Below are 25,856 nucleotides of genomic sequence, written 5' to 3'. Positions count from 1 at the left end.
CTTTCATGCCTTTGATGAACAAACTTGATTCCAAGCACAATAATCTGCACTGACTCCATGGCTGAGCTTCTGTGCCTCTAATGACGCCTCTAATGAGGGCTCTTGCCACGGAGCCCCCGACTGGCCAAACCCCTGCGCAGACCGACCTGGCCGGCATGCCTGCCCCATGCCAGGACGCACGCAGCACACAGAGACATGGCAGGACAGGAAAGACAGGATGTCAAAATGTTTGAAAGGTGGGTCTGTGAAACTGAAAGGCAGAGACACTCCAGCGTTCTCTACCTTTGGCTTCTCAGCTGAGCGCATCAGTGTTAATGTGGCGTGCTGTATGACCAGTGAGCACACAGAGCGGCTCGGTGAAGCTTGGTGGGAGTAGGCATGTGTCCAGCGCAGCTCCGGCTTTAATAGAGCAGCCTTGCTCTGGGCTTTGGGATTGAGATGAGTCTGCTGCAAAACATCTCTGAGACTGTGATGTCAAATGACACCCCTTCCTCCAGATGTGTGATTAGCTAGGTTTGCTTACAGCTCGGTCCAATTCACTATTATTTCCCATTTACAGGACCGCATTTCTTCTGGTGGAAATCCTGACAGACTGTTAAAATAAAAGTATAAGATGAACTGAGACAATGTGCATAAACACAGTATAATATAGTAATGAGGGAGCTTTGAAGAAGGAAATGAAACATTTAAAATCACAGTGCAGAGTGAAAGTGCAAAAACACAAAAGTGTAGAGCTAGTGGTGCTTGAACTGCTGCTTTTGGGTTTATATCGCATTACAATCCTGCAAGGTTAAACTGAACTCAAATTATAAATTAAATGTGACACTATGAATTAACATTAATTTTGGATGATGCAGACTTTCCACACGCAAATGGAATACACAGTATACATCTGTGATAAATAATTGTTCATTAATAACATGACTGCAACCTGCAAATTAAGTCACACTCGAATAATCTTTGCCATAAACCTACTTACTCATGCTGTAATTTCAGACCCAGATTTTCCACTCTCTCAACCAAGATCAAAACCAGTTGCAATTACCAAAGCCTCTGCCCTTGACCTGATACTACAAACTTCACAAAGTCCATGCAAATAATAATAAAAAAAAACAATCCCAGTGACACAGTACCGTACCATTCCAAAGAAAGGGATTCAAAGTGCAGAAAATAGCATCGAATTTCCCTCATGGTCGTCTTATTGGGGGAGGGAGGGGTGGGGGGGGAGATTGTGAAAATAGAATCCAGATAAAACAGTCTTTCCGCGACCATCACTTTAACAAATGGAAAATAATAAAGAGCCATGGTGAGAAAACCGCCGGCCGCATCACTCATGGCCTGTTATCTCTGGCTATCAAACCAGCGCCGGCCTAAAACCTCATTTCACAAATGGCCACAATGACCATCGCTTGCTTGTGTGCACAGAGCAGCGAGCCTATCAAACTGCTGTATCTTCATTCTGACACACTGGCAGATTTAATAAAGCCACTGAGGGAGGACCCACAGGCTGGGCCAAGGGAGAAACCCTGAGGAAGCACCGGAGGAGAACAGTGAGAGAGAGAGAGAGAGAGAGAGAGAGAGAGAGAGAGAGAGAGAGCGAGACAGACAGACAGAGAGAGTGAGAGGAGAGAGGGAGATCGAAATGAAAAGGAAATGAAAAAGAGAAAGTGGCTTCTATGATCCCCCCATCTCACAATTATCTCCCTTCCCTGGCACAGAGAAAGACTGAGCTGGGGCATTATGAAGCTTCAAACGCCTCGGGAGCTTGGATGCTACGGCATGGTGCAAAGCAATGCCATCGTTAAACATCCCTGAGAGGAGAAGGACTAGGGAAACTGTATGCCTTCACTCGGGCCCATTGCCTTAATGCTTTAAATGTTCTTTTATAACTGGAGCATACAAGGAAACTGTCCCACACAAAGAACCCTGGCAATGGCGGTTGTTTATGCAAATGCCCATAGAACATAGAATTATAGTGCAGGCACAGCATACCACATCAGAAACCTCTCGGTATACTGTACCATGAAGCAATTTTTCCCTATGAACACAAAAACAACTTTAAGTCTTTTACAATTCTTTTTCAGCTTATTCACAGTATGGTCTGAGAAATAGATAGTCAGAGATACTCCTTCTATTCTGTGCAACAGTCTTTGGAAGCGCAGTTACTCAGAACTAAACTAAGAGCCTGGATGTGGAATTGTCATCAGTCTCCCAAGTAAACAAGTTTCTGCCCTGCCATGGAAAATAACTGCCTGACTATGGAGAGCCCTGGGCTAAACTGGAACTTCAAACTGAGGCTGTTGTATAATCAAGCAACGACTCAAGCAGTGCTCTAGGCACATTAGATGGAAAGGAGAATGACGAGAGAGAGATCGGATCAATGAAGAGAAAGAGATCCAATCAAAAGTCCCTTAATGCAAAATTTCTGAAACACACATACGCACGCACACAGACACACACGCACACGCACACAGACACACACACAAACACACACACACACAAACACACACACGGGATGTAACAATACACTCAATTCACCATTTGGTACAATTCATGATTTTAAGATTGCGATATGATTTTCTCACATTGTTTTAAACAGAATAAGCTGCAGACTAATTATGACTAAAATATTCCTTTATTTATATAAAGTGAGAGGAACACAAGGGGTGTGTTCGAAACGGGTAAAGTTGCTGCCTTTTAAGATATCTAACAGAGGAGCAAGGCAGCAAGTGCGGTTCGAAACCGAAAAAACTAATTCTGCTGCCTTTTAAGATATCTTCCCAAATAATTCCCAAATAACGGTCATTTTTGAAGGCAGCATCGATGCACACTTCATGCTCCCTCCTACCCATAATCCCTTGCGGCAACGTCTGAAACAGCTGTGAAAGGTAAACAAACATGGCGATGACATCGGTAATGGCTGCTGAATCTGTTTAAAATGTAATTTGTGTGATCTTATTTTGCTTAGATTTGCAGATTACAGATTAGAAATAAACAATTTACTATCTGATTATGCCATTGTTGTAACCATTAATAGCGTCTGGTGTAATATATCTGCCGAACGTAAAACTAATTTATACCGTTAGCCTGCTAGCTTACGTAAGCTAATTTAGTTTAACGTCAGGCCTTTGCTAACGTCATACCGTAGTGTTAACCAAAGATTCTAGAGTGCTACGCTCATTTTTAAAAGATTTTTAACATTTAATCCAAAGTCATGTCTAGTGAGACAGCTCTCTATGTAGGGAGGGAGGCAGTAGGCAGCTGTCTCCCGTTTGGAACACACACAAGGTCTGAACTTGCTGCCACCCAAGTGTCCCAGTTAATGCGTATTCTTCAAATTAGAATAATCTTTGGACATGGATACTTCTCCCAATTATAGCTGAACAAGTGAAATCAAATGCAGATTACGCCTTATTTTATTTAAAAATTGCTTTGTGATTATTTTTTAGTCTCCATAGGTCGTACATTTGTATCGTTTTTTAGCAGATTCACGGTGCATCGTTATATACCTAATGCACACACGCGCAAACACACACACATACACAACACACATACATATACGCTCACACACACAACACACATACATACACGCTCACACACATACACAACACACATACATACACGCTCAAACACACAGTCACTCACACAAATACACAACACACATACATGCACACTAACTCACACACATACATAACACACATACATACATACAAACATGCTCACACACACAGTCACTCACATCCCAGTTTTAATTCTAATTGTTAACTTTTAATCTCTAAATATTATTCCTTTGGTAGGTTCATACACAAACAGTCTCTCTATCTTCCTCTCTCTCTCACACTCAGACACACACACACACACACACACACACACACACACACACTCTCCTGCATGTGTGAAGGATGTTGATAAGGGCACACGGTGCCCGCTGCCCTTAGAAAAACAGGTTGCTTTCCATGTCTGCACACCAGGCCACCTTTTAATTGACATAATGGAGTGGCTGGGAGCAGAATGCATTATGTGCGATCAGTGCGGCCATCTGCTTCGGTACTGCAGCGGCATGCCCAGGGCACCGCAGAGGCCAGCGCGGAGTTGCCGTAGACTGATGGGGCTCACCACTGCCGGCAAGCACACCCGCACCAAACCACTCCACTCCGATAGGGATCACAATGGTTGGCTTGCAACCGGCCATTTAAAAAATATTTTTTTAAAAGAGAGCTATTCATAGAAATAAGTCGCGTCTGTTCAAACATCCTCCGATGAATTTACAATAAGCGTTTTTTTTTTTTTTGCAGAGAGAATGCCCCTGGTGAATGTTCTCGCCCCGGCAGTGCTTATTAAATCACTCCCCCTTTCTTCAGGGGACGTTTGGAAGGGCCCTTCAGGGTACAGTGGAGAAACACACACAGGAGGCCTTAGTTGGGAGTGTGAGTATGAGAGTTGGCTTCTGTAGGATATTTATACCCTGCCCTGCCTCTGTTTATCCTCCACAGCTTCGGGGGGCTGGTCTGGCACAGCTGAATATCACTCACACACACAGACAGAGGCCCCGGCTATAAATATCCCCCGCGCTGCTCGCCTTGCCATATGACGTTCATCAGCACAACAATAATCACGTTACACTGAACGAGCAGTGGGCAAAATTGGATTCCCGTATTAATTACAATCTAGCATCATAAACTCCCCGCTCACTTTCCCAGACACCTTTCCGCTGCACACAGGTTGCCGGGGGTGGTGCGGGCGGGCGGAGAGACTCCCCTGGCGCGCCGAGAAAATACAATTTTCTGCCCGCGTCCTTCTTGCCTCTGCCCATCGCCCGCTGACTTCCGAGAGGCACGTTATTAGTCAAGAGCGAGCATGCGCGCGTGTGCACTCCGAGTTGGACCCATCTCAAATTGGCTCCTGTCAGACTCCGGCGCGAGCCATTTTACCTTCTCTGAGACTCCCGCTGGCGCCGCCGAGTGCAGCTAGGAGACACGGGAGTTTTTTTCTGTCGAGAGTTCTTACGCATTGTTGCTCCGCTGCTAAAACATCTGTGCTTTGAGGGGTCGACCAGTTACAAGCTCAGTGGGGTATCTGGTTGGACTGATGGAGTTCTTTATACTTGGAGACATCAATCCGACACATCATAAATACGTGTATATATATACACATAAACATATATACGGTGTTAATGGACAGGTATTTCCCCATACATGGTGTTTCTCGGGAGCAAGCCAGCAAGGTTTTGGCTCTGAGAGTGTAGTTACAGTACCTGGACAGCTCCCAGTTGATCATTTTTTTTTTAAAAAAAGCTAGCCAACTTTGTCCACTTCTGAATAAACTGGAAATCAATTTCTTTTTTAGCCCCCACTGCTATTGATGTAATGCAGCATTTAAAAGTATCACACATTTCAAATACATATTTGTTAAGCTCTTTGTCCCTGGTTGCCGGAGTATTAATTGTTGAGGGAGCTCTAGCGGCAGCAGAACTTAGCGGAAATCCCCATGCCGCCCCGAGCTCCTTCTTTTTCTGTAGCCGTGACATATTTTCCCTGTCTCCAGTGGCTAGTTATATTGTTTTCATGCAGTTCAGTTTAACATTCTAAACTGAATGCATTGTTCCTGCCTGCACGTCCAATATGTCTACCTCACAGTGGTGGATTGTTGTAACCCTGGGCTTTTAATTGCTCCATCTGCACTGCATCCCAGCGGAGTCTCGCCATCCCCAGCACTTTCTCCAGCACTCCGCCCGACTCCACTCGATACCGGGCCTGGCACTGGAGCTCCGCAGCACAATGAGATGCGCGCTGCTTTGTGCTGGGTGCTCAGTCATCCACAACTCCCCGGGCTACAGAGGCTCGCTGTGGGGGGGAACGCGGTTCTGCCTGGACGTCTGGCGAGCCGCTCTCGGCTTGTTTATGTGGAGACGTCTTCAGCCCTAAGTCCTCATCTGGAACTCCTTCCATTTGCCCCGGTTCCATTTGCAACCAATTTACACTTGATGGTCTGCATGGAGACATTGCAAACCCTAATGAGGGCTAATGTAAACATCAAATACTGCACCAGTGTGAAGTCCACCCAGCTCCTCACTGATGGCTCCAAATGATGACATAGCTCTCCAAATGAGTCTTTCTGTGAATGCGATAATTTGTGAATGCTGCAAGACCGACACCACAAGAGGCGTTCGGCACAATTACAAAACAGTTTGAGTTATAATTTGCCTACAATCCTACAATTACACTGCCGAACCAAAAGCATGGTGCAATTTCAGAGCTAACGTTCACCGCTAAGCATGTCTGATTGGCTGGCACAAGAAGACTGGGCCTGAGAAGCTAAGAAGTTTTATTGGATCCAACCCAAGCTGTCAGACATTGATGACTATCGTCTCTGACTGCTGTGGAAATGTCTTGTTTATCACTTCTCTCTGACAGGCTGAATGCATTACAGAACCTAATTAAAGTGTGCATAGTTTTTGCACAAAGAGACGGATGGCACTTTGATGATCATGATGAGCAGTGATATATTGACCTTGCATGCCCCATCATCAAGCTATCCACCAAGGGTTTAAAGCAAAGCTAGTTTATAGTTGGAAACTATCTCTGGGCTGCTTTTTCCACGCACCCATGCTGAATGATTGAAGTGTTTGAGAATTTACGATTACTTAACTAGAATCTTTGTTTACAAGGATCATCACATTTGTTCTCTATGTTTCATTTAAAGCCGTCACCCAGCCCATTATTGATGGAGAATCTTTGCAGCCTCATATGTTAATGGCAATCTACAGTTTGATTGGTCAGACCCAATCCAACCTCCTGAGCTACCATGCCTCCTTTTATGGGGATCCCACTCCCAGATGGAGCCAACATCCATCCCCAGCTCCAAGTCTCTGAACAAAACACCTGTGCTCCCCTGAGGTCAATGCCTTGTCTGGCTACAACATTCTCTCTCGTAATATATTCTCCTCAACCTCCTGAACTATTTGTACAAACACCAATCATAAGTCATGAAACTTTTTTTAAAACAAAACAGAGCACTATATTAATCCAAGTCTCTGGATTAAAATATGGAAATGATTTGTATGCCTCTTGTGTACATTCACTGCCAATTATGAGTGCTTTGCTAGCCCTCAGTAATGCATATGACTAAGCTCACTGCTTTCCTGGTCTCATTTTCATCAGCATATCCATCCACAAATCACACTAATCATACTGCTGTTTTCATCATAAGCAGCCATGCAATTCTCAATTATTGGCTAACTCAACGTGCCTTCAACAATAGCTTATATGTCTTTGGTAAATCACAATGCACTCCACATTCAGATGCACATGCATAAAGACATGCATCATTCCTGAGTGCCTCTCAGATGTAGTTAGTGTGTAGTCATATGAGAGCCCATGTTAAAGCAGCTAACTAAAGAGATATGGTGTAACCGAACACACAGTCCTCATGTAAGTTTGTCAAAGAGCCAAAGTAAGTGAACTTGGAGGAGTAATGGCATTATTAATTGGGAGAATGGGTCACAGGGGATGTTGTGTGTTTTCAGTCACAGATGAAACAGGGATTAGCAGTCTTAGGGGGCTCACATGAAGTCACAACCAATGCTTTCCTCATACTGTCAGCTAGAATACTTCAAAATCTTTTCAAATAAAGCTGGATTGATAGGTTTACACAACTGGCACACTGGGCTCATACTTCCAAACCACTAGCAACCAATGGAGCTTGCTGAGATGGAAAAACATAGCTCATGTCAAATACTAATAGGAAATGAGAGGAGTTCAGGTACCTGAAGTCCCAGTCCCATGCTTATTGAAAGGACCAAACATTGGTTCCTGGCTTTGTGAACAAGTTGTGGTTAATTATTATTTCCACAAGTGGGGGCACAGGAAATCCCGCTATCCTCCATACCCTCTCTCTCTCGCTCTCTCTCTCTCTCTCACACACACACACACACACACACAATATTGAATGCAGCTGCATCTCCCAGAGGGAAAGGAGTAATTTGTCCGGCTCAAAAATAAGGGTCTCGCTGCTTCTCTCCGCAGGATGATGAAAAACATTAAAACCGCACCGCTAATGAAAAGAACACTCAGGATGTGTGTTATTACTCCATCAGTCTCACCTAGCGAGCCCTGGCAGCGCTCCACGCCAGAGGAAGGGCCTTGGCTTTCCCTCCTCTCCTGCCTTCCCCCCTGCTCCTCCCTCCCTCCCTCCCGCATAGCGGCCTTCCTACGTTAGGCTGCCACTCTGAGATTTCCTCTTCATTCATTCCACAGGAATTTGGCTCCCATTTCCTGCAAACAACAGAAAAAAGAGGAGGAGGCAGAAAAAAAACACTGAAAAGAGAGACGGACTTGACTTTGCTCCATGCGGAGCCGCGCTCATATTTACGCAACCACATAGTGCGACTGATTCATGTGAAACAAGCACGCCCTGTAAACAGTCTCATTACCAAAGTCCAACACTTCATCACTCAAGCAACGGGCCCACCGTGCGTTTTTTGGGAGGGATAAATATGGTGTGAAACAGGGATTTGTAATCATTCATGGACATCCAGGGTCTGGCCAGCCAGGGCCACTGATTTATGCCATGCCATCTGATTTACTCATCGGACGAGGGTGGCATGATACGCAGTCTTCTGAAGGGGCCGGATGTCAGCTCACTGTTCAACATGCCCTGTGGTCTGCCACTCATTTAATGTTGCATGACACTTCATAATGAACCTGACTTGTTTCATTTTCCGACACAGCCATCTACACAGGACCACACAATTGTGGACACTAGAGGGAAATGAAAACAGAAATTTATCACAAATTAGCTACTGAATTGATGGTACTGCTCCTGAAAAAAAAAGACGACTGCAAATAATTCTAACTAACATCTCTCATCATTACCTGTAAATGGTGGCACATTTGCACGGCAGGAATTCTCAAAGTCATTGCTCTTGCAGACCTATCTGTCACATCACAAGTTAAACTCGCTGCTCCCTCCACTGTGTTTTTACCATCATTTGTAATGTTAAACAAAAGGGCAATTCATTTCCTGCCGTGCCAAGCAACAACCGCGACCAATACTCAAGGTGGCTGATATTTAAATTCATTACCCTCCCAGTCCTGCAGCGCGAAACAACAAGCCACCAGCCTGTCCCAGTTTCTCCCCCTGTGGTTTCACATAATGAACATTATCACTCCACTCTTATGAGGAATCGTTGCTCTGCAACAGTTCAAAATCAGTTTAGAATTTGAACTCCATGAAAAAAACTTTGCTTACTGATGCATTCTTAATAGATGTTCTCGTAGGCAGCTTGTTTGATTTTTTATTGTGTTGTGGGGTTGAGAAAGAATTTGTCTAAAATAGCTTTAATCTAAAAATGCTGGAGTTATTCCATTTCCTGAATCACTATCGCAACATGTGGTTTTATAGTTGGTTACACATCGTTTTATGCAGTAAACAAAATAGCCTATGGTAGTTGCTTTGTTTCTCATAAGGGCCAGAGATCCCTATCTAAGTGTTCATCCTCTGTTTGATTTGTCCTTTGTAGACCTGGTTCCTGTCCAGGGACTTTTAACCTGAGCCAAACAAATGGTGGTGTCTTAGTCATACTATATCTGCTCCTGCACTTAACCCTGAGAGCACAATTTTTCAGTCACGCACTGTTGGCAATCTGCTGCAACGATGAGTGCCCAACCCTGTTGCATTTGATGGTAACCCAACCATCTCTGCCTCAAATCCACAAGCATTGTGTCTTTAGATTGAAATTGCAATTTAAAATTCTGTGAGTGGGACAACACTTTTGCCCTTTTTACTATCTCTCCTCTGTCTTCTCTCCGACTTCAGAGATGTAGATGGTTTGATGATGCTGCCAACCTCGAATGAACCCAACAGAGAGGCAGATGTCCCATTACGGTCAGTCCAGTCCCTCCAGTTCTGGGCTGAGGCGGCTGCTTTTACTCAATGGCCGCTGTCCAAAGCCTGAGGGATGAGTTAGCTCTAAAGCTGCGCCAAACCACAGCTCAACTTCTGCTAATGTTGCGTGGAGATGATAGTTCGACTCGCTCCCTTTTTCTCTCATCTTGTGGCAGGGAGGACATTAGTATTCCATAACAAGGGGCGTGTAGGCTGTTTACAGAGGCACCATGTGAAAGCATCTTCACTTTGCTCTCCTGTTTAACACTCCAGCATGGAAGGCTCTAATCCTACCCTTGGTTTACTTTCAGACAAACAAGGGACTGAAAGAAAATTGATTGTTTGGAGTAATGGAGTTCTGCAACCTAAACTATGCCAATGACTGTTAGTGGGGAAAAACATGCCAATCATGCCAATAACTTAATGGGATTTCAAAACTAAAGTGGAGCAATGAATGCATGAGTTTAGGGCAATGTGAATACATGAGGGAAAGTGTGCTGAGCTGTGCAGTCTATTGAGAAAAAACATAGACATCTAAATATACTTAACTGCGCCATGTTCGACAATATCTAGTGAGTTAAACGGATACGGTCCACGATTACGACTCAAAGGATTTTTCACCAGCCCATTAGGTAGACCTCCACCTACGCAGTCTCCATTAGATTTCAGCATGATACCTCACCGCATGTGTCCTGGTCGTCGCGCCAACATTTCACTTCACTTTGGCCGACTTGTCTTGTTTTGACCAGGCCCTTCGATGTAGTAAAATATGTCAGGTCCGCTGTAGCCAGGGCATTTATCATACAGCTCGGCGCAGGCACGGTGCCAGCGTGTGGACCTGTCCGTTCTGCCCTTTCAGAGAAATTTAGTGCCTCAACGATACATATATTACAGCTAATTTTGGGGGTTCACTGAGAGTGCGAACAGAGAGCAACAACGTCGGAGATTTATCAAGTGCTGTATTCTACATAAACAACGTCGGAAATCATATTAGCCCCTCTAAAGCCAACTGAAGAGTAATGTAAAATTGCGTATGCATACTGATCAAGAGCACAGCACACTTAACCTACATAATTTAAGAGAAGACTTGAAGTGAAGGACAATGTCGTCCAAGTCAAGAAAATATGCAACTCAAGGCCTTGGCCCACATCTCCCGTTGTGTGTTGTGGACCACAGTCTTCTCATTCTCCTGAGCTGATGACGAACCAACGACAGACCCAAGTAAGTAATGCATTGCATTTCTGATCTACAGACTGCGTGCATTAGCATGAACAGGGTAACATTTACATTAAGTTGGCCTAGGCCTGGGCTAATTAATAATTCGTCCGTTTTATCCATAGAGAGTTCTATGGAATTTGGAAGATGGTCGGCAAACGGTGGGTTATTTACAAGCCAGATTTTAAAACCACGTTCCAACCAATGGAGGCCCAATTCTCAAACAAATCATTTATCATTTCAGGAAGAGCCCTATTCCCCCGCCGCCAGGGGGCGTAGCGCACCATGTAGCACCTTCCCATTAAATTAGGTTCCGTTCCCATGCTTAACCATCGTGCTTTGTAATGATCAATAAACTCGCTAGCCTCATTTAATGTTACTCTTATTCATTAGTAGCCTATCTGTTGCTTAGCTGTGGAATTTAATACATCTGCTCGATTTTTTGGTCGCCTGTTCTATCTCTTAAATCTTTTATGAGCTGGAATTAAACATGTAGGTAGCTTCCCATAAAAAAAACCCAACAAAACAAAAAAAAAATACAGGAAACAGAATGATGTTATAAAGAGTATGTTTTCTTACATAGTAGCATGGCTCACATTGTTTCCATAGTGCTCTAAAGTCCAGTAAACGGATCTATGATATAGGTATAGAAATGGAAATGAAAATAAAAGAGGGGATGGAACTGACACAAATAGGCCCTGCATTGTCATACATTTAATTTGTATGATATATCTGCCATTCGTTTCTGTTTCAAGCATTATTGACAAGCCCATCAGATGTCCCTTCTGTCATCTATGATTTGTGCATTAGAATCGGTCTTCTCCTTTTGTAGTAGTTCAGCTTTTAGGCTCCATGGCGCTGATGCTATGGTTATGATGAAGGGGTCTGTGGATGAGCTGTTCTCTCATATTTGAAATGGTGCCATGGGCAAGTTCACTGTGAGGATGACAGCTTTGGGCCACAAGATGGTGCTGCGAGAAGAGATTTGGCTGACATGCTGGGTGAGGGGTGGCTGGGTGGGTGGGAGGAAGTGATTCTCGGGGGCTGTTTTAAAGCCTTTGCCTACGTCGCCCTTTAAAAACCTGCGGCATTTTATTATGGATTTCCCCCTCGTCTACAGACATGATTGCAGCTCATCTTGGTGCTCTCCACCGCTTTATAACCTAACCCTTTTTCCATCCCTTCCTCCCTCCCTCACACACACACACACACACACACACACACACACACACACACACACACACACACAGTGCTCCCTCGTAGACACATTCTCCGAAGCCCGAGCCCTTTATGCACCTCCCTATCTGCGCTCGGCAAGACGCTTTGCACCAGAACAAAGGCCAGCCTCCAGAATGGTCAGGGTAAATGTTGCCTCTGTCTGCGCGCGGAGACTTCAGCGGGCAGTAAAACCACAGGATATGTGAGGCCATAGACAAGTCCAAAGGGACGAGGCTGGAATGGCGCGGAACAATGCAGGAGGACTCCACGCTCCCAGCTCCAGCTCTCCCCACCCCCAACACTTCCTCGTTTCCTTCCTGCCCTGTACTGTATTTCACACTTGGGCTATTGCAGCCTTGTTTGCTGGAGAATGTGAAGCTGAAACAATTGAACAATGACTTAGTGGTGCAGAGCTCAGGTTTCAGAGCCCTGAGGAAGCCAAATAAGAATCCAATAAAATGGGATAATGCCAGCTCCATAACAATAAAGAGAAAAATCATTTTAAATCAGTCAGTTTTGTTTTTCTAGTGTTGTAGATGAAGGACACAGATTATGTTAGTTTATCCATTTGCTTATAAGGCTGTTTGTTTGTTATTTCTCTAAGGAAATGCTTCTGTAAACATCCAGCTTGGGGTAAATGACAGAGATTTATTTCAGGTTTCACTTCTTGTTTGTTGACAGATTCATGATGCAAATTACAGGTATGCCTTTCAGCACTTGTTTTGGTGTGGCTTTCACCAACGATCATGTTACTCTCTCCATCTGTTATGGTGGTCTGATTCGGGTGGACCAGAATGATGCCTTGCTCTGCAATTGTGGTCAGTGCCCGAGTTTGGAGAAGGGATCCTGCCACACTTCCTCCAGGCTCGTCACATGACAGCTAATTACAGGATCTGACCCTGATCCCGCCCCCAACAGCTTGATCTACAGTCGTCCGTCAGCGTTGCTTTTGATATCGGGACAGGGTTTCCTGGGGAGCCACTGACAGGGACGACAGAAAGCCCCTGACACCGGTGATGGAGTTGCCCACAGCTCATGAGAAGCCCTCTCCCTCCTGCCCCCCTCCCTCCTCCTCCAGTCCTTAGCCCTCTATGGGCTTCTCCCAGTCTCTCCAGCTCACATCTCTCTCGTAATGATCTGTACCACGAATCTCGGACGCTGAAACAGCCGCGTCAAATAAAGCAGTGAAAACCCTGTGTGCAGGGATGTCTGGCCGCTAGCCGTCACCTCTGCTGCACCTCTGCTGCGCATTGTGGCCTCTTTCTCTCCTCTCCACTGGACAACAACCAAGAACAATGTTCAGTCAGACAGGCATTTACAGCCCCGACTATATGACAGTCATAAAAAGCATGGCAAATGAGCCCTTCTGTGGCTCCTTGGCCAGCTGTTGAGTGGTCTGCGTCATAAGGCGTAATGAATGGCTTTGAGTTGGCAGATTATCCAGCAGGAAAGAGGAAATAAACAGGACATTAACAAGTCCCAATCTAATGTGTCGGAGCAAGCTGCGTCGGGCACATAAACTGGCCCATTGTGGGATGTATGGATCATAAGGCTCACAGGTCTTTCATGTAATGAAAGAGCAGACTGGAGTCCCCGACTGACGTGTTTAGAGGCCTGTCTTTACTGTTCCAAAGAAGCACCACCACAGTCTGTAAAACTCCAATCGTTTAAGAGATCCTCTACTATGGGCATGTCTTATTTATATTTTCCTCCCCCGGCTTTGGAAGCAGCACGCGAAGGTTTTCAAGGCAAGATTAGCCCTTACGACACGAGACTTCCCCGACTGGGAGTCTCTTCAGTTTACAACTTCCTTCTTGTGGCGACAATCCACCAAAATATGTGTCAGGTTGTTGAGCAAGAGTGATGATTGTCCCGAGGCCTCCAGCTGGGAAAGTTGAAGTCCAGAGGGACGTGCACTTACTCTCCTCACGCTGACAGTGCGGCCGAGCTCCGTTGTGATTCCAGGCTCTGAGTAATGTAAAGGGATGCCTCAGTCCTGTCCACTCCTGGCTAATTAAGGCCTCACTGCTCTGTGCTATGTGTATATAAGTATATATACTCTTGATCCCGTGAGGGGAAATTTGGTCTCTGCATTTATCCCAATCCGTGAATTAGTGGAACACACTCAGCACACAGTGAACACACAGTGAGGTAAAGCACACACTAATCCCGGCACAGTGAGCTGCCTGCAACAACAGTGGCACTCGGGGAGTAGTAGTGAGGAGTTAGGTGCCTTGCTCAAGGGCACTTCAGCCGTGCCTACTGGTCGGGGTTCGAACCGGCAACCCTCCGGTTACAAGTCCTAGCGCTAACCAGTAGGCCACGGCTGCCCCGTCATGGCATGCTCAGGCCTCTGAGCTTTATGTCTCTTTCTTGTTGAGGCCTTTGTTACTTAATGTCAAGTTAATTTAGGCCTTATAGCTGTAGGCTTCATAGTATGTTTAACAATATGGCATGAGAGTGTGGTTGGGGACGATATACCCATGAGCTGTGGTTTGACCAGAGGAAACCACAGGTAGCCACAGCTTTGGGTATATCCTTTACCAACCCCAACTCACAAGTTTTACTACAAACCAATTGAGTTTAAAGACATCTAACATTAATCGTGTTTTCTATCATTTATTTAAATTTTTGTTCTTTCATCCTCTGCCTCAAAAGTAGTTCCAATCTTAATCTTGGCGTCGCCTGTTGCCAAGCAAGGCAGCATATCACTTGAGAGTCAAGTTCAGTGAGAGGCTGTATGTTATTGTGAACACAATAATTTGTATAGTCTACTTGCTTGTCTATATGTCATATGTGAAATTGAACATTCACTCCACTCCCTTTTCTCACATGGGAAAATGTCCAAGTGGGAATGTCCTGGGATATCCCCACTTGGGAATATCTCTTGTTCAATCAGAAATGAATAAATAGTTTGACCATACCTAACTGTTGTAAAGTTTTAATATCATCTTAGTGTATTTCATCTTTAGTGCTGAATGAAGTTCAGGCGTTCCTGCTGTGTACCTCTTCAAAGCCTTTGGTCTATTTATTTCAGGATTTCCTCCCCACCAGTGTTCTGTTCTGTGCATTATGTGCTTGTAAAACCCACACTATCAACTGACCCATCAATTACATATAGTTTGCAGCGCATTGAATATTACTCAGCTCATCAATTTTCCCTGTTCCTTCACCCGCAAACCACACATGCAAACATTCTCCTATACACCACATGTTTAATCATATGCAGTACACGCAAACATAAACATAAATACACACACATGAAGTCTGTTTTAAGAATATCCGTTTGGCTTGACCACCGTGAAGGCAACATGCAGTTTTGCCAGTGTGTGGTGCAGTTTATGAGTTTATAAGATTTTCGAAATTGAAAAATGAAGCGTTCGGAGGTGAAAATAAAATGTCCAGTGTCCAGTGTGTGGGCTGCAGGGGAGGCTGCAGTAAATCAGATAGGCGCGGCGAAAAGATAGTGTAATTTCTGTTTTATTGGGCCTCCACTTTAACCTGGGGCTCATGGCACTCTGACAACAGGAAGCCGTCTGGCAGGGAGGCATCTCTTGTCTGGACGCGTTTGTGACGACGGCCAGTGTGTGGGAGGGCTCCAAGAGGTGGGGTGCGCAGGCGCCAGGGGAAACAGCTGCGTGGGCTCTGCTGCAGTGAAGGCAAACCTGAAACAATATAATACACACACACACACACCCATGTACACACACCCTTGTACACAAACACACACGCACAAACACGTAAACACACACACACACACACACACTCACACACACACCCATGTACACACACCCTTGTACACAAACACACACGCACAAACACGTAAACACACAGACACACACACACACACACACACACATACACTCTTTCTCTCTCCTGACTTTCTCTCGCCCACTCTGTCTCTCTATTTCTCTGCTGTCACTCTTTCTCTGTCTGCCCCCCTCCCACACACACGCCCTCACACTGCCCTGTGTCTTTTCATCACACACACACACACACACACACACACACACACACACACATACTTACACTGCCCTGTGTCTTTTCATCACACACACACACACACACACACACACACATACTCACACTGCCCTGTGTCTTTTCATCTCACACTCATTCTCCCCTCTTTACGGCTCAACTTCCCCTCATTTACAAACAGCCACAATCAGGCTGTTTGTGTTCGCCTGCTCCACACCACTCAATTAAACAGAGGAAGCCTTGTCATTCTCTGATATCGCCAACGAGACAGAGACAAATGAATGCAAGGTTAAGAGACTCGCTCTCCAACACTCGGAAAAGCCTCACAGTTCAAGTGATGCGCTTGCCCTTGCCTTTAGGTGGACACACGCCTGGACGTCGTCCCACATCTCGCATTGGCTGCCAGGGCACGGTGTGAAGTGCCGTAGAGGGACAGAGGCTCTGGCCACCTGCGTGGAGGTCTTGTCTCGCTCTCTTGGCAATGGCTGTTTGCATGCCTCCGGGATGGTTCACAGGTTATCGTGTTTCTCGTCTGTGCACACACCATAAACATTGGAAACGGGCCACCGCATATTATCCCCACTTCAAACCTGATATTTACCACTCTTACGTAACTCTCCCTGCGGCTCTCCCGACACACATCTGCGGCGCGCTGACGATAATATGTGCGCCGATGTCTGAGTGGTGAATTTAATCTCGCTAAATTGTTTAGGCCTTCAGAGAACACGACAGAAATGAGTGTGTGCTGAGTGCAGGGACTTGTTAAAAAAATGGGAGACTGCAAGTTTATCCTGCTGAGTGTGTTGCTGATAATTGCTAGTTGTAAATTATTAATGTTACTTAAACTGTCCAGGATAATCCCTCAAACGTTGTGTTGCTGTGGATGGACCAAGAGCCTGGGTCAGTGCCAGTTGTAATGCTGGTGTTTATGGGTCCCTGATCAAGCAACAGGGCATAGCAGGGGGATTAGCTAACCAGGCCAATGTCAAGCTAAAGCTGGACTGACAGTAACTCTTGTCCTGTCTGCCTGGTCAAGATGCTTGACACAGCAAATTGTCCTGTTCTTCTCTCTCACTCATATTTCATGTGGCAAGCAAAAAGCTCCTTGAAATGCTGTCTAGCAAATCAAGGTGGTCTGCAAGAGTATCCTTCTAGCTGCCAGTATTAGACTCTAAATAGATAGGAGGAAGGAGCCCAACTATTCAGCGTTTCAACTGTCAGATAGGAGTGCTGAAGTGTCTGATGGTGCCGTAAAACACTAAAGTGTCAGTGCACTCAGGGAAGATGTTGTTTGCATTGTAATGTTTGCTTGACATTAACATTGCATTTCACCTCTGTAATATTTTCATTGCACACAACCACATTAAGCATAATCATATCTTTTATAAGTACAGTTAACTCTCACTACGGCAAAAGATTTTTAAGGAACATGCAGTAGGCCTACCTTAAGGCCTTAGCACTAAAATGGATGTGAAATGGACTGCCAGGAGTTTTGTGGCCTTGTAAACATTAGAGTGTGCTTGTAAAATTTTATTAAGTGCTAAAAGTTCCAACAACTCATTTTTTTATTGTCTTCACCGTGAAATTTTAGGCTAAGTTTTGAAAAATTAACATGTGAAAACTCAATAAAGTGATACTTGATATCCTGAAGCAGCCAAAGTATATTTTTGAATGATGGCTTTTAACTGAGCATACTGCTAAGTCTGTTAACACACAGCAGAGTCAAAGTTGCCAGAGGAAGAAAAGAGCTTCTGTAGACTTGTCATCCCAACATCATGCTGCTTTTTTCACCTCATTGCCACTAGGGGGCAAAGGAGGTCCAAAAATGTCTCCTTGTGTGCATGTCCTTTTCTGGGCCAGTGATTTGTTGTGTATGATGTCATTATGCTGCCTTTAGACATTTAAACATGATGTTCTGTGACTTACCCTTTCAGGATATGGCAAATAAAATATGTAGCAAAATATCAAGTAGTAAAGGCACCCCCTCTGTTTTATATTTTGAACATGCCAACACAAATTCTTACTGCGGAGCAAGACTAATTAGATTTGAAGCTGGCGCCTGCCTTTGTTGACTACATGGTTTTAGATGGGCCCGGTCATACCTGTCATCGGTGGCTGCAGTGGTGTGGAAACCGGATTGAAGGGGGCCTATAAATACAGCAGCACATATCCGTCATATACAGCAAGGCTGCTGAGCTGGGCTGAGCCAAGTGCTTCCTGCCAGAGTGCGAGGTTGACAGTGTCATGGTACCACTGCGCCGGATACCCAGCCAGCTGCTGCTGCACCGACTATCTGCTCTCCAAAGTGAGTGTGTGTGTGTGCGTGCGTGCGTGCATTTATATGTGTTCTCTATACATTATGCATATATGTGTGTGCATTTTTGCATAATTTATGTTTGTATTTGTGGGTTTGTGTTTGTATGCGGGTATGCATGGGTGTGTATTTTGGTAGGAGACTACTTATAATGCATATTGTGTGATGTCTGTGGAGTCAGTGTTTTAATGAATGGAAGAAGTGTTTGTCTGCATTTGTGTATGGATGTGTGTATCAGTGTGTATGTGCTTGTCTTTATTTGTCTATTATATATTCCTGTGAATAAGTGTGTCAATATGTCTGAACGTGTTTGTGTGTGTGCGTGGGTGATGTTGTGATGTGAATATGTGATAATGCGCGTCTGTGCGTTCCTGCTTGCCCAGCAGCCACCTGGACAGAGAGCTGGAGGAATGCACTGGCTTAATGATGAGCAGTAAATCAGGGGAGCCACTCTGGAACATCGGGCCACACTATTGGCTAGTGCAGTGCCAGTCCCAACCCCCTCTCAGAGTGGAAAACACCCTAGAGAGGTCCAATAGCCTGCTCCCATGACAGCTCGCCTCAGTTGCATGACAATACTGCACACACGCCTTTCGAATTCCCACTTCAAGACCTGCACAGAGTTTGCTAGCGCAAGCGGTATGTTATTAGCGTGCTAACAAAATGATTGTATGCTAGGGAAATTAGAGAGATGCTATGCATCACAGGGTGCTTGGGTGTGCTCTATAATATTTTAGTATATATGGTGAGAGAATCCGACCACACTAAACAATCAGTGTGTGTGTGTGTGTGTGTGTGTGTGTGTGTGTGTGTGTGTGTGTGCGTTGGAGGTGTGGGGGCGGGGGCTGCAGTGTTGTCTGATGGGAAACGACTCTTGGGGGCGTGCAGAGGGCGAACTGTGAAGCAGACGACTCTAACTGATTGCAGCTGCTGCCGAGGCCTTGAAGTTGGCTACAATAACATCCGCTCAGGTCAGGCAGATGACAAGGTGTGAAGGAGCCTGTTTGTTTTTTAATCCTCCCTCCACCTGCAATTAAGAAGAGGGACCTCTTAGAAATAACAATGGCCTTGTCACCCTGGAGTCTCTCCCGGCCCAGTGACTCCACTTCTGGCAGATGACCACACACGCTCACACATACACAGAGGACAGTCGCATGAAGTGTCACAGTTGAGTTCTACCAGTGAAGTGCTTTAAAGTTTAACATTACACTATAAAAGGACAGCAAGGATCTGATCTTCAAATGACACAGCTGAAGACTGAGAACATGGCTGCTTAACAGCAGAAGTATAGTATATAATAAAGACCATCATAAGTTAATAAAAAGAGCAAATATGGAAAAATATCTGTAGTGGATCCATTAGAGTGGAGTGTTATAGAGGGAATCTTACATAAAATAACTGAGCACTTGTGTTATCTGAACAGTTTGACTTGATTTATATATTTTATCTCTAGATATTTGGGTGGAAGCTAATTATTTAATATGAAGACCAATTCTCATGAAGAGATCATAACAAGCTCAATCAAAACTGAAGGTGTGAATTCATTGTAGGATACATTCTTCTGCAGTGCACAGTGGGATAATATTGGGAAGTTCAACTGGTATTTTATGTAAGTGAGGGGAGTTGTGTGGATTAATTGAGGCCCTATATCAGGGCTAGAGACTGTTGCAGCCAGAGCTGTCTTTGAAGAGGGTCTTAAGTACATGAATGAAAATGAACAAATGTATGACTTTTTAATTTTTCATTATATTCTCACCATTGACAGAATTAGATTATTATTACTCCACATCAATTCTCAGCAGAACTTTCCCCCCCAAATGTTTTAGATTTAGTTTGAAGATTTTCAAGTATTATTATATGAAACATTAATCCTCAATTTTAAGCTTAAACCAGAGTGGATTTTACCTAACCAATGAACACTGAGGAATCAGCCAATCAAAGAGCTCCTTGTTAGAGGGTGCGGCACATGTGGATTTATGAATATGTGTGGGTTAGAAACCGCTCTCCAGCCAGCCCAGCGCTGCTCCAGGATTCCCTGTGGCTGCTCGCCTGGCCCGGGGCCATCTTTGGCCGTGATGTCAGCGCCGGGTCGGGTGTGATTTATCTGCCCATCATCCAGGCCGCATACGCATCCACATCACATGGCGCCTCAAATCAGAGCGGTGTAATGAGCAATCGCCTCCTAACCTATAGCTGACCGGGCGCTCCCAGATCCGTTTTCTTGTGGTTGACCAGCCATCAAGGAGATTGCAGAGCTTTGCCCATCAGCATGTGCACTGGAGATACAATGACAGGGTTATAGCCATGTTTATACTAAATGACTGGCTACAACCGGAGTGTTAAGGAGTTCATGACAGCATCCAGCTGACTTCAATAAGGATGGAGTGAAAGGGATTGAAATAACTTAAAAGCACTGACAACTGACTTTAGCAGTCATTATCTCATTTGCAGCTGAAATTTCAAGAAATATAGTGTGATCTTTTCTCTTTCTCCATCTCATTGATAGGTGTGGACATTACTTAATTAATTTCTTACTTTGCCCATTCAGTCAGTTCAATCCAATTAAATACAATTTTTATTTAAATAGTACCAAAACATTTGAATGGTCTCAAGGCGTTGTACAGTGTCTGAACCTGAAAAGTCACTAAAAGTCAGTCTTAACAATTGCACTTTTGGACCTTGGGAATGACTTTTGGTGTGTCAGGAAAGCCCCATCAGCATGCAGTAGGTCTCCACATGGTGTAGCCAGAAGATTCAATGGAATCTATTTTCTTTCTCCGTCTCATTGATATGAGAGGGTGGACAACATTACTTACTTTATTTCATTACTGATTTTGCCCATTCAGTCAATTCAATCCAAATCAATAAGATTTTTATTTATATAGTGCCAAAACATTTGAAATGGTCTCAAGGTGCATTACAGAGGCTGAAAGTCACTAAAAAGTCAGTCATAGCACTTTTGGAACTTGGGAATAACCTTTGGTATGTGTTAGGAATGCCTCGTCAGCATGCAGTAGGTCTCCACATGGCGAAGCCAGAACTCCTCTGATCCATGCCGCCATCTCACCTGAGGCTACACCTGAGCTAGTGTATCTCTGCAGGACCTCCATCCCTCAGCCACCGCCCTTTCATTTGTCTCCACCAGCGAGCACCGAGGCTTCCCTCTCCCTCCATCCCAGTAGCGTGAAGACGGCTTCAGTGATGGCCGTGTTAACGATGTTGACACTCCAAGCGGTGACAGCCTACAGTAATGAGGGCAGTAAATAGCAGGTAGCTGACAACATGGCCGCTTCCCCCTGCCTATGAACTAATGATCCCTTTCACTCGCTGTGATGATACTCTGTAAAGATGACAGCCCCTGGGTTTACCTCCGGAGCCAAGAGCATTAGACCCCCTCAGCAGCTCTTGATTGCGGTGCGCGGGCCAGAGCAAGCGCCGGGCTTGGCCCGGAGGCCTGGACTCCTCCAGACGGGTCCTCAGGGGACGGACGACGGGAGACCCTCCCTTTTGATTTACATCATGAAGTCCGCTCGTGAATGGATCACTAATTCATCCTCATTACTTTCCCCTTAGTCAGAAAGGATGGGAGCTGCTTACAAAGTGACCGCTGGATCGATCTGCGTCCCGCCCGGGCAGCTGACACTGTAGTTGTCCCGCTGTAGCGGGCCGCGGCGAGATTTAAGCGGCCGCTGGAGGGCTCGACTGGGGCCTTTGGAGCATTTGTCATGATTTGCTCTCCAAGATGAAGTGGCTTCTGGACAACACTCAAATCTGAATGTCATGCTTTCGCTTTTCAACTCCTGCGATATAGCCGTCACACAGTGGTGAAAGATCTTTTCAGGGGGCGTCGGATAATTTGATATACTGTATCAAAAAAAGGCATTGTAAAGACAGAGAGGGAGAGAGATGGAGAGAGAGGGAGGAGGAAAGACAGATATGGAGAGAGATAGAGAGAGAGAGAACAGGAAGGAATGAGAAAAATGGCCCTCCGACGTCCACGGGCTTACCTGCTGTGCACCTCTCATATCTGGGGGGATCGTCGTGGCGCTGACCTCCTCCTGAACCCCGAGATGAAAAATTCATTCACCTCGGGAGTGTCTGTGCCGCGCACCAAGATTGATGCGCACAGCGAAGCACATGAGTAATGATGTCAACACTCATCCCAGCGGCAGCAGAGGCCTGCATTAGCATCTCCAGCATGAAACGCCACGCCGCCCCCCCTCCACACACCACACCACACCGCGCCGTCCAAAACAAACAATCACAGACCTGCTCTGCCACATATTCACACACACACGCTCACTCAAACACACACACACACACACACACACACACACACACACACACACACACATACACACACATACGTATATGCACTAACTCACACACAAATGCATACATGCACACACACGCACATACACACACATACTGCACATAAACATACATGCAGAGCTTTATGAGGTGTGTGTTAGTGTGTATACATACACACACACACACACAACACACACACCTTATACAGCGGGAGGCAAATTATAATTCAGGTTATTTCAATTACCTGTGTGGAGGAGGCCAGCATGGAGCCTGTGGTGTGATGTCTTTCTCATCTCTGCCTCCTGTGAGATGGGAATGTTTCTCTCCCTCCCTGATGGGACAGCTAGAGGCAGAGGACCCTCGCTGACACACACTCAGGTACTTTTGTGGCCATTAGACCAACAGTCATGACAGGAGGAGTGGAATTGCTGTGATAGAATCAGGAGAGAGAAAGAGAACGGGAATATAGAGTGAGGCACATGCAAATGAGAGAGCAGAGCTCATTAATATGGTGTGTGTGGGTGCGTGCGTGCGTGTGCGCGCGTGTGTGTGTGTGTGGGTGCGTGCGTGTGTGTGTGCGCACGTGTGTGTGTGTGTGTGCGTGCGTGAAAGAGGAGGGTAATTGGTGGAATGCTTGTATGTGTGTCAGTATGTATGAGGAATAGGGAGTGTTGTACAGTGTGTCTGTCTGTGTGTCTGTATGCATACTGTGAAGCCTGATTTATGCTGCCTGTTCATGTGTGCTGCCCATTTCTGTAAGCTTTTACAAAACGTGCACAAGACAGACGAAAAGAATGAAGACTGTCCACGTGTGTATTCACATTAAACACTGAGAGCATAAGTTAGCCTTAACCAGGGAGCACGTGTTGTGTTGGAGTGCATGTGTGTTGTGTGCTAGTACATGTGTGTGTGTCTGTGTGTTGTGTACTAGTGTGTGAGTGTGTCTGTGTGTTGTGTACTAGTGTGTGTGTGTGTGTCTGTGTATTGTGTACTAGTGTGTGTGTGTGTCTGTGCATTGTGTACTAATATGTGTGTGTGTGTGTATGTCTGTGTATTGTGTACTAGTGTGTGTGTCTGTGTATTGTGTACTAGTGTGTGTGTGTGTGTGTGTGTGTGTGTCTGTGTATTGTGTACTAGTGTCTGTGTGTGTGTGTGTGTTTGTGTACTAGTGTGTGTGTGTGGACTGTGTGTTGTGTACTGTACTAGTGTGTGTGTGTGTGTGTGTGTGGGTTGGGCACTAGTGTGTGTGTGTGTTGTGTACTGGTGTGTATGTGTGTGTCTGTGTATTGTGTACTAGTGTGTGTGTGTGTGTGTGTTGTGTACTAGTGTGTGTGTGTCTTAGTGTTGTGTACTGGTTGAAGTATCATCTTGTGAGCATGTGTTTTTGGTTATGATGAAGAAGAGGATGAAGCCATGCTTCTGACAAGTAAGTTCAGGCCGTACTTCATACTGTACTCTGTGTGTTGGTGTTCATGTATGTGTGTATGCAAATGCTCTGTATACTGTATACTTCACATGCATATATTCATACATATACACATGCATACATAAATATTGTAGATGTTGTTTGTCTGCAGTGAATGTGTGTCCTATGAATGTGCTCTCTTGTGTGGTTGTCTCTGTGTGTATATGTGTACTATGTACTATATATGTGTGTTTGTGTGTGTGTGTGTGTGTGAGACAGAGTGCTGTGCCTGACGGGGGGTGGAGTGTTCCCCTGCAGCACACAGAGACGTCTGGCAAGGCTAAAGGACTCACTGACCCTGGGCTGAACTTTCGAGGGGGCCGAGGGGGCATGTGGCGGGTCAGAGGTCAGCAGCCATGCTGGCCACAAACAATAATCTGATTTGCCCACAACACAAAAGGCAGAGCTGCTGTCCAGCCAGCCTGCTCTGGCCTTAACACAATTACCTTTGTGCCAACGCCTTTCAATTAGAGCTCAACAGCAATGGAAAACCACACAGCCCATTTTTCACGTCTATCTTCTGAACAAACAAAAAAAAAGGCAAACATTTTGAAATATAAGACTGGATTTGAGAGTTATTAAACTCTAAATTGAAAGTATTTTATTAAAAGCCGTTTAGGTGCTGTTACGTGAACATCTGAATGAATATTTGATGTGAGCTGCTCTTCCCAAATGGACGAGGATATGGCGCTATGGATCACCGTCCGCACAATCTGCCTCCAATATCCTGCTCATGTGACATCATGGTGTTTTTTCCCACACTGTACGGTGCTGCTTGAGCAGAGAGCCAAATTGAAAACAGCAGTTGGCCTCTTCAGAGCCCAGCAGAGGGGGAAGGGGAGGGGTTTTGGATGGAGAGGGACGGGACATGTACGTCAGCGTTTGATCCCCCGTCCAAACAGATGTCTGCTTCCAGCCTCTTGGGCAGCTACAGCAAAGCTGTCAGTGATTGGTTGCCTTGCTCTGGCCAGTGTGATGTCATCAGAAGAGCTGCTCTCCAAAAATCTGCCAATCTGACTTTATGCACACATTATATTTTGTATCTCCTTTTGACAGGTCTTGGTAGGTATCATATAAAATATAGATAATTCACTCATGCAGTTTGAAATACAATAACTCCTCTGATGTATGTATGTCTGTCTGCAGCTCTGTTTGAAATAATTTCCTTTCAGTGTCCACTAGCAGTGGGTACAGTTGGCTATGATCAGAGAATGTCATGGCGTGCTGGCTTGGGTTAGTATTAAGACCTATAGCATTAATTATATGAGAGTGCAGCAGATCTCTACAGCAGGAGGGGAGACTCACTCACGTTTCAGATGTCCCCCGGTCCCCCGAGGTCTCGCGGTGGCTCACTCTTCGCGGAAGCCTCTCGCTTTCCTGTAACGCAAGCGCTGTCACATTAGCGGCCGGTAAAATGTCGGGTCAGCAGAGCCGGCGCTCTTTGCTGAGAGAGGACTTGCGGAGTTTGCT

This window comes from Alosa alosa, chromosome 3 (assembly GCF_017589495.1).
Source record: "Alosa alosa isolate M-15738 ecotype Scorff River chromosome 3, AALO_Geno_1.1, whole genome shotgun sequence".
Taxonomy (NCBI): Eukaryota; Metazoa; Chordata; class Actinopteri; order Clupeiformes; family Clupeidae; genus Alosa; species Alosa alosa.
This window is presented reverse-complemented; position numbering follows the sequence as displayed.